General features: G+C 40.2%; 1 pseudogene; it reads right to left on the bottom strand.

Moving 5' to 3' along the window:
* Positions 1-2,411: 2,411 nt before the first annotated feature.
* Positions 2,412-7,938, bottom strand: part of LOC103748236 — a 103,110-nt pseudogene continuing 97,583 nt past the window's right edge.

The following is a 7,938-nucleotide window of genomic DNA, read 5'->3' as shown; positions in this document are numbered from 1 at the left end:
TTATTTTGATATATCACAGTGAAAGATTTATCGTCCTCTTTTTTTTTTTTTTTTTTTTTAAAAAAAAAAAAAAAAAAAAAAAAAAAAAAAAAGAAATCTACTTTAATTCTAAGAGATGACCTCAGAGTGCAAAGTGTATTTTCTACTATTTTTACTCATGTAGTAAAGCAAAGTGTGTGTGAAAGAAACAAGTTTCTGGGGCTGGAGACATGGCTTAGTGGTTAAGAACACTGGCTGCTCTTTCAGAGAACTTGGGTTCAGGTCCCTGTACCCACATAGTGGCTAACAACCATCTGTAGCTCCAGGTCCAGAGGATCTAATGCTTTCTTTTGGTCTCCACGGGCATTGCATGAACATGGTGCACCTCCATACATTCAGGCAAAACACTCACGCACATAAATTAAAAGCAAAAAAAAGAACAACTTTATATAGTACATATATCATAGACTTTTATGTTTTTAAAAATATCTAATATGGATTTTCTTATTTGTATATGTATATATAATAATTCCATCTTATATTTAAGAGTCTAAAAAGATCAGAACTTTTTCTTGCAATCACTGCTTTATCTGTATGAAGGGCATGTGTGTGTGTGTGTGTGTGTGTGAGAGAGAGAGAGAGAGAGAGAGAGAGAGGGAGAGGGAGGGAGAGAGAGAGAGAGAGAGAGAAAGAGAGAGAGAGAGATAATGTCTTACCATGTAGCCTTTGCTGGCTTGGAACTCCTTGTATAGGCCAGGCTGGCCTTAAACTCACAGAGATCTGCCTGCCTCTGTTTCCCCATTGCTGAGATTAAAGGAGTATGCCACCACCAAGTTAATTAGTATCTTTGAGTGATGGTTAATTGTGGTTCTTAACTTGACTGGATTGGGAATCAACTAAAAGGCAAACTGCTGGGCACTCCTGTGAGGGACTTTCTTGATGAGATTATTGTAAGTGGGAAGACCTGCCCTAAATGTGGATGGCGCTTTCTGGTGGCGGCCCAGATGAAAGGACATGGAAGAAGGAAAGCTTGGCTTTAGAAATAATTACTGATTCTTTGAGCAAAACTGTGTTTTTCAGATAGCAGAGCAGTTGTACATAAACTCATAGCAATTGTGACAGCATGAACTATGCAAGCTCAAGCCAGAAGGCATGGCGTTTTGCATGTTTGTCTTCATTCTCAGGCAAGTTCATCTATCTTGATCCTGCCAACATGCATTTTTTTGCTAATAGTAGAACCAGCTTTCAGGCTTCCAACATAGATTGAAAACCAACAGCTCTCCAGAAATCCTCCAGACCTTCAGCATTAGACAGGGACTGCTGAAACATCCAGCCCGGTGGACTGAGCAATGACCAGGTTCTCAGCCTCTGGTGTGAGACAGCCATTGTTGGACTACCCAGACCACACTGTGTAAACCAATCTAACAAATCCCTTTAATAGATATTCTTCCTATTGGTTCTGTTCCTATGAAGGGCCCTGACTGATACAGCTCAGAAGAAGGGCATTTTAATAAAGTATTAAAACAATTTTATTGGGGAAAATGACTTTAGCAATGTGAAAACGTTTTCTTTGTTGATTCATCATGAGAAAAAAAGAGAATGCATTCTTCTGTAAGAAAAAATGAAAAATCTATAGGAAAATGAGGTATACGGACGAATTCTCATAGGTAACATATTGAAATGGCAAAACTAACTCCATTTTGTTGTAGCTGTTATTTGCTTTATCCTGTTTTTGACCAGCCATTCCCACTGCAGCCAGTCAGGCAGAACGTTTCATGTAGGCAGTTTCAGGGAGTACAATGTTTCTACAATACTGGAAAACTTACAAGTAGCCAGGTAGCATGTCCAGATAGTATGTCCTCCCTCCTAGCTGTACCTGCATCTCTAGGAGTTTCCGAGAAACTTGCTTTTTCCTTATCAGAACTTTTTGCTAACTGAAAACCTTTTTGTTAACTGACCAGCCCCTGGTCTTGTGTAATTATGGTGATCTGATGTAACTATGATTGTTAGTTTTACCCCTGGCATGATGTAACTTTGATTTTAAGGTTTTTTTTTGGCTCTTTTAGAGACAAGGTCTCCCTTTAGCTCTAGCTGGCCTGGAACTTGCTATGTAGACCAGGCTGCCCTCAAACTCACAGAGATCCACCTGCTTCTGCCTCTTGAGTGCTGGGGATTAAAGGCATGTGCCGCCATGCTGGGCTGATTTTAAGTTTTGTAAACCCCACCCTGCTTCCCCTCCTCAGGGTTGAGAGTTCTTTTGGACATTAGCCCCCTCTGTGACTGCCAGCTATTAATAAAGGACTCCTAATTAGACCATCACTGTGTGGCATTCCTCTGTGCATCTCTCTCAGCATTACAATATCGAAATGTTTAACTGGCAGTCATCTTAGTGAGAATAAAAATGATTTCAATGTGTTCATCTTCTGAATTGCTCAGTAACCCCAAGCGACTTTCAAATTTGGAGGCAAGCTGGACGTGCGAGTCACTAGAGAGGCAGAGGCAGGCGGATTTCTGTGAGTTCAAGGTCACCCTGGTCTACGTAGTGATTTCCAGACCAGCTGGGGCTACAGGGAGACCCTGCCTCAAAAAGACCATTAAAAAAAAACAACAACAAAAAACAAAAATCAAAAATCAAACTAGGAGGCAAATTACTGGCAATGAGTTCATCAAATTGAGATCTATCTTGAACAGGAACATTGTAGAAATCAAGACTGTCTCTGACCCTGTACAACTGGGGAAGCCTGGAGTCAAGTACTGCATGGCCCAAGTCATCAGCTAAATGCGCCAAGAGACTGACCTTTCATGATCATATTCCAGGGAGATGTTTGTCCAATTACTCAGAAGAGATGAACCAAGAACTTCTTTAATGTGAGATTCCAAATGGCCCTGGAGATCTTCGGATGGTGTGTGCACGGATGGTCTGTGCATGGGTGGTGTGTACACAGGCTCTGTTTTCACCTCATCTGCTGTTTCAACCACCACAGATTTCTTTTCTGGATCCAGACCCAAATTGTCTGCATGCTATGGAGACTGTCCACATCCAGCCTCTTTGAGCAACACCTCCCACGAACACACAGCTAGCTCTCTTTGACTAGCTCTCTCTTCGACTACCTCTCCTTTGTTAGTATGTGTTAGATGGGAATTGACCGGGGGTGAGGTGAAAATTAAAGATGAGAACGACTTCAGGAACAGGTTGTTCTTTATTAGAACAGTGAAGGTGGTGACAATGTCTCTGCAGGATTTGAAACTGTGCCCCCAGGCATAGTTGGTGGGCTGCTTATAAGGACTGGGGGATTGGGAAAGGGAGGGGTAAGTGCTGATGACACAGAAGGTTTTGAGACAATAGGGGCTATTTGTTTTTCCCCAGATAACACAGTCTCTGGGTTGCTGGTTTTCCACACACAGTTCCTGGGTTGGACACTAGCTGGGCTCTGAGGTTTATCTAAGGTTTACTTAAGCCAGTATGGGGCCCTTTTAAGTCCAGACGTTTGTCTTTCACCCTGCAGTGTATTTTATTGCATCTTTCATTATATTCTCTTTGCTTTCTGGGGAACTATTGCTTCTCTTGGAAATTAAGCCTTTGGTGCTTTTAAAAAATTACAAAGAATTCTCTTCTGGAGGCTCCATTTTCCTAGTGCTTCCTCCAAAGTCTTACTGTTACTGATATTAGAGAGCCGAAGAGATAAATGTGTGTGAAAGTGGTTAAAGATAAATATGGAGTCAGGATGGTGTAATTGAAATAAAATTGAAGACTGTCAACAACAATATAATGACTGTTTTCTAATTTTAGAGATTTTCTGATAATTTTGGGGATATTTCTGGTCATTCTGTAAGAACTTGGACTATATGATTCCAAAGAAACTACCATCTCTAAAACAGTCTTTTTGCTTTTTGTATGTAATATTATTGATCAAATTACATGCACCCACAAGGCACTCCCTGAAGTGATTTTGATACTGTGCTCCTGTTCCATTCATACTCCACAGCAATCCTTCAGATAAGTACTGAGATCAGTACCATATTATGTATGGTAAATCAAATTATGAACTTAAAAATTATTCATTTCACACACATGAACAATAGAAAAAGTTGGCTCATAGCTATCTTTTGTTTCCAATTATTTTTATTGTTCTGTAAGCAAGAGGATTGATTGCTCAATGTTAATTTTTGAATCTAATTTTTACCGGCAAGCATGTGCAGTTTATTTTATTTTAAATACGATGAACTGGGGTTCCATGGCCAAGACAGAATATGGTGTTAGGGCAACTGTTTTCTTCTTGTGATCTTTTTTTTTTTTTTTTTTTTTTTTTTTTTTAAAAACAATGAAACGGGGGTTCCTTGGCCAAAAAGAAAATGGGGTTTGGGGCAATTTTTTTTTTTTTTGGTTTTTTTTTTTTTTTTTGTCTTTTTAAGACAGGGTCTCCCTGTAGCCCCAGCTGTCCTGGAACTCACTATGTAGACCAGGCTGGCCTCGAACTCACAGAGATCCGCCTGCCTCTGCCTCCCAAGTTCTGGGATTAAAGGCATGCACCACCATGCCCGGCACTGCTTGTGATCTTAATGGCTATGGATACAATCATCCGTATAGGGCACTAGATCAAATATGATGCATTAAAAGTAGACTAGGTGGCCTCTGATTTCAGCCTGACAAACTTCTGGGAAAAGAAGGCAGGTATTTGGAAGTCCCCCAACACAAAGAAATAATAAATCGTTTTCTAGGTACAAGAGCTAATTACCTGATCATTTCACATTATTAAACTATATCAAAAAATTATACTGTGCCCCATAAATATGAATTATAATTTGTAAGCTTATTTTTAATCTAAAAATAGTTAAAAGTGAACATGTCAAAAGAAAATTTTAATTTTGAATAGAAGAACTCCTTAAAGTACTTACAGGCAATGTACTTGGTCTCACAGACTGCAGAGATCACTCTCTCCTTACTTTTCTATAATCTTTGGAAGCTGCAGAATTCAATTTTACCTGAGAGGATTAAAAGGCGACTTTTTTTTTTTTTGAGAAAGTCAGTGAATTTCATCTAATCTACAGTTCTCATCTTTTTCACGAGGCTGAAAAACGTTTCAGTTTGTTATTCTTCACCCTCTGGGAAAACATGGACTGAGAGACACAATTTCCTGGGACCATGACTGCACTGCTTTGAGGTGCCTTATTCTGGAATAATCAGGTGTGTTAGGCTGGCCCTGACCCACGAGGATTCAGACTCTTGTGCTCATGCTGTGACCTCTTCCTGTAGTGTGCCATTGAACATGCTCCCTGGCCTAGCTAGGTGCACACTGGGCAGTGTTCACTGCACTTTGCCTTATGTTTCACTACAACACAAAGGACATATTTACACATCCTAATATCTATGGAAAGCTGAAGTTTGAGTTCATATATATTTTCCAGGGTGCACATCAATGAGCATAGATCTAATAATTTTGTCTCTATTTCAATAATATTTGCTGTTTCCTCTAAGATTGGAAAGATTCCCATCTGATCTAAAATATCTCTCAAGGACCCGGGTTCTGTATCCAGCATTCACATGGCTGCTCACAACCACTTGTAACTCCAGTTCCAGAGGAGCAAATGCCCTATTTTAACCTCTGTGGGTACTTTCATGCATGTAATACACATAAAGTCATGCAGGTACACACACATACACATAAATTAAAAAGAAAAATCTTTAAAATACCTCTCAAAAAATAAAGATGCTAGAGCCGGGTGTGGTAGCACATGCCTTAATCTCAGCACTCAGGAAACAGAGGCAGGTGACTCTCTCTGAGATGGAGGCCAGCCTGGTCTCCATTGTGAGTTCTAGGCCAGCTGGGGTTACAAGGAGACCCTGTCTCAAAAAGATGAAAAAAGAAAGACAGATGAGTCTATAATAACATATAGAAATCTTATTTTTATGCCAAATACACAAAAATTTACACATAAACTGCAAGAATTACATTTATAATCCTGATTAGGGGAATTAAAATGGAAGGTTTTTTTTTTTTTTTTTTTTTTTTTTTTTTGGTCTTTTTGAGACAGGGTCTCCCTGTAGCCCCAGCTGTCCTGGAACTCACTAGTAGACCAGGCTGGCCTTGAGCTCACAGAGATCCACCTGCCTCTGCCTCCCGAGTGCTGGGATTAAAGGCGTGCACCACCACACCTGGCTTAAAATGGAAGTTTTTAATTGTCATAATAGAAATCCAAAACAACATAAATCAAACAGAACAGTAAATATCTAAAAGCATAATTAATGCCAAACATAGATTTAATGTAAAAAGTAAAATAAAGTCACAAATATCTTGAAGAACGAATCTTGCAAACACAATGTTAAACTAAATAGAAAATGACATGCATAGTGTTATGAACTTAATTATACCCTTTAAAATTTATATGCTAAACTCTAACCCAAGTGTTGATGTATTTATGGATAGTAACCTAAGGAATTTATTAAAGTTAAATGAAGTTGTAAGAATGTGGCTCTAATTTGAGAGGACCTTTGTCCTTACATGAGACACAAGAGTGTGTTCCTGCTTCCTGTGATGTAACCACACAGTGAAAAAGTGACTCTTGTGATCCACTAGGGGCGCCCTCAGCAGAATCTGGTCCCACTTCTTATGGCCTGTTCTTGTACTTCCAGTCTTTTGACTTGAGCAAAATAATTAAAAAACAATTGTTTAAGCTGCTCAGTCTCTAAAAATATAGGCAGAACCACCTTTTAATGTAGGAAATTAGCAAACATATAGAATGCACAAGGGAGGTAATGGAGTTTATATAATCGTCTTGGACACAAAGGGATGCTGAAGATGTGTAACAGTAGCAACATGCTGGCTGAGGCAGGGGGATCACAGTTCTAGAAGTGCCTGGGCTCCATAGGAATTTAGGCTGCCCTGGACTATGTAGTGAAATTTGGCCTAAAAAAGAACTAAATTCTTTTGCAAAATGCTGGCTGACTTTCTGGTTTGGGTACAAAATGCTAGAGGCTGAATTATGAGAGTCTCGTCTCATGAATCCATTGACTAATTAACTAATCTGTTAATCCATTGACTAACTCATAATATGATATTACTGGGAAGTGGTGGGAACCAGAAGGTGGGCAAGTTGGAGGAAAGTCACTGAGAGTGTGTGTCCCGGAAGATGTGTCTTGTCCCTGTGTGAGTGTGTGTCCTGGAAGGTATGTTTGTGCCTGTGTTAGCATGTGTCCTAGAAGGTGCATCTTGTCCCTGGCTCCTTCTTTTCTTTGTTCCACTCTCTGCTTTCTGAATGCCAGGAACTGAGAAGCTTTCCTCCACCAGGCACTTCTGTTACGGGGTACTGCTTCCTAACAGGTCCAGAGAGCCAGTGACAGCATACTAAAGCCTCTGAGACCATGAGCCAAAAGACTTTTTCTTTTTAGGGTGTTTCATTTATTTTTAAAGTTTTTTTTTTTATGTGTATGCGTGTATTGCCTGCATGTAGGTAAGTGTACCCGTGTCGTGAAATGCCCGCGGAGGACAGAAGAGGCTGTTGGATACCCTGGAACTGGAGTTATGGATAGTTGATAGCTGCCATGTGGGTGCTGGGATTTGAACCCCAGTCTTCTGCAAGAGCAGTCAGTGTTAAAATAATATTTTTATTGATTCTTTGAGAATTCCATACAATGTATTTTGATCATATTTGAACCCTGCCCACATCTCTCAGATCCACCCTCACCTCTTTATCCCCCTCACTTCACGTCCTCTACTACTTTTTTAAAGGCCAATCAAGTCTAATTTGTGTTTCCCAAATGATGTTGGATGTGTGCCAATCCCCTGGAGCCTGGTCAACCTACCCAGCATCTCACCCTTAAAGAAAATGGACTCAGGCTGGGCGTAGTGGTGCAGGCCTTTAATCCCAGTACTCGGGAGGCAGAGGCAGGCGGATCTCTGTGAGTTCAAGGCCAGCCTGGTCTACATAGTGAGTTCCAGGACAGCTGGGGCTACAGGGAGA

This window comes from Nannospalax galili, unplaced genomic scaffold (genome assembly GCF_000622305.1).
Source record: "Nannospalax galili isolate Female #2095 unplaced genomic scaffold, S.galili_v1.0 scaffold104, whole genome shotgun sequence".
In the NCBI taxonomy this organism is placed as follows: domain Eukaryota; kingdom Metazoa; phylum Chordata; class Mammalia; order Rodentia; family Spalacidae; genus Nannospalax; species Nannospalax galili.
The sequence above is the reverse complement of the archived record's forward strand: the minus strand, read 5'-3'. Positions and strand labels throughout refer to the sequence as shown.